At 48.0% G+C, this 2,648-nt stretch overlaps 1 protein-coding gene across 1 annotated transcript in view; it reads left to right on the top strand.

Moving 5' to 3' along the window:
• Positions 1-2,648, top strand: part of DCHS2 (dachsous cadherin-related 2) — a 1,158,653-nt gene that overhangs the window by 484,394 nt on the left and 671,611 nt on the right. The gene's annotated exons all lie outside the window — the stretch shown is intronic.

The raw sequence follows: 2,648 nt of genomic DNA, 5'->3' as shown, positions 1-2,648 counted from the left end.
GGCCCCCCCCAAACCCCCGAACTAAAAATGTTAGTTGCTGCTGCTGCTTTACTCCATCAATATGTGCTAGAGACTGAGCGTGATGAGGAGGAGAATGACAACCAACCCACAGTGAGGAGGAGAAGAGTGTACAGACCCAGGGTAACCTACCAGGGCCTACATGAGCTGGAGACAGTGGAGCGCTATAGGGTGGACAGGGACATTCTACAGCAAATCGTTGAGCTGTGCTGGCCACGCCTCACACACAGAACTATAGAGGGGAACCCATCCCAGTGGATACCAAGGTATGTCTAGGCTTAAGAATACTAGTCACAGGTTCCTTCCAACGACCAGCTGGGGATATCACGGGGGTCTCACAGGCATCAGCATCCAGGGTACTCCACCATTTCCTGGATGCCATGACACCACATGCCAATGAGCACATTTATTTCCACACCACCCATGAAGCGTTGACCAGAAGTATGCATCTCTTCCACTGTATAGCAGAATACCCTGAGGTAGGTGGTGCTATAGACTGCATGCACATCCACATCAAAGCACCACCCGGTGAGCGGGGTAAGGTCTACATAAACCGCAAGGGCTTCCCCTCCATCAACTGCCAGGTCGTGTGCGATGCCCAGAGCATTATCATGAATATGTGTGCTGGCAGCCCTGGAAGCTATCATGACTCCCACACCTGGCATTGCTCACAGCTGTATTAAGCATTTGCCAGTGGAGACATCCCATATGTCATCTAGTGGAGGATGCTGGATATGCACTGGAGCCATGGCTGATGACACCCATCAGAAATGCACACACATCTGAACACGAACACCATAATGAGGCACACACACAAACCAAGATCATTGTAGAGCATGTGTTTGGGATGCTCAAGTCACGGTTCTGCTGCCTTGACATATCCAGTGGAGCCTTGCAGTACTCTCCAGCTACATGTACACAAATGTTCATAGTATGTGCCATGCTACACAATATGATCCTGCAGCAAGAACAGCATGGGGCAGGGCCACACAGCCCCCTACCATTGCCAAGGCCAACACAGGCACAGCGGGACTCAGAGGAGGAACATCCTGAGCCTGCCCCTGTAGGCAGAAGGAGGCATGCCCAGTATGCCCAGGCCTTGGCAAAGAGGCAATGCATAACACGCAAACTGACACGGTAGGGACCCAGGGAATGACACCTCTCTCCGACTCTCACATACAGTAAAAGGGATGCCAAACATGACACTACCTGTGCTTTACCATGTATAGGGAGTGTACTACATGCATCAACATAGTCAGCCCTCCCGCATCGTCCTCAATACTGGCCCAGCAACAAGGTAAGTCACCCTTCCTATCAATTACTGAGTGGAGTAGTATGTTCTCATAGTTGTATGTATGATATGGATACAAGCATGCAAGGGAACTGGGTGGCTGAATGGGATAGTAGCAGACAGCTATATGGAACAGCAGGAAATTCATAACAAATACTGGTGTCAAGATACTAGGCAGCACTACAGAAGGTTACAATCCCCACTGCAGTACATGTCATGGCCCAAATAACTGTGGGTGTCAATAGGTCACACACATGGATGTCACTGAGGGTCACATACCCACCACCAGCCTCTCTCAGCAGGACAGGTGTAGATGACCATAAGGAAAGGCTGGGCTAAAGTCCCCAAATGATGGCAATGGTGAACAGCCCACCACCAGACCTACACAGACATACTACAACAGATGTAGCAGTTGCATTCTAGTTCTGAAGGGTAAGAAGTTTGAAACTGAAATTTATGCCATTAAGATATAACATGTGTACTCTATTGATATGCCTCCTTTCTGCATGATAGGTCACAATACAATATGAAATGGAAGCCAACAGAGTAACCAAAATACCAGTACAGTCATTGCAAATGTTTTAAGTCTGCAGGTGTGCACCCCCTGTCCCCCACAATCCCACGTAGAAATGCAGTAACAGATGGCCTGCAGCACTCTCAAATGGCCTACAGTTCTCTGGGAAAGGCCCATGCCTCACCCATTGTGCCAATGTATGGAATGTCAGGGGGTCCCAACTAACAATCTAACACAGTAAACAGAAAAGAAATGCAAGGCCATGTTGACAAATGCTAGTAGCATGCCTCCCCATGTTCTATAAGGACTGTGGACCAGGCCATAAATACTACTGGGATAAAAGCCCAACTATAGGGATACCTCTGAGATATTGCTTGAATAATGTCAGGAAGAGGAGAGAATAGCAGAGAGGGGTGTAGAAGCATGGATGTCATGGATTGTGTGAAGTCTGAAACTGTAATATCCACCCATACTACTCCCTGACTGCAAACCCATGAATGAATAGACACAAAACTGCTTGTAAACCACAATGTAAATGTAAACTGACCAGATATATGAGTCCTGCCTCTGGATAACCTGGGTGTATCTGTACAGCTGAGAGATATGGCCCCAGCAAGATATGGCCATTCAATGCAGTTGAGAAAAACACAAGGAGGGGATCCCCAACCAGCATACTAACAAGGTGCTGGACCATTTACACAGAAGCAGCAGTATATTGTCTGGAGCTACCCCTCCACAATGGCAGGTGTGTGCCAGAATGTGTAGTCTATGTGCCTCAGAATATTGGTCTCAGCTTCCTTCATCCTGTATTTCACTGGTAAATAA

This window comes from Protopterus annectens, chromosome 2.part1 (assembly GCF_019279795.1).
Source record: "Protopterus annectens isolate FY-2018-M chromosome 2.part1, PAN1.0, whole genome shotgun sequence".
Classification (NCBI taxonomy): Eukaryota; Metazoa; Chordata; order Ceratodontiformes; family Protopteridae; genus Protopterus; species Protopterus annectens.
The sequence above is the reverse complement of the archived record's forward strand: the minus strand, read 5'-3'. Positions and strand labels throughout refer to the sequence as shown.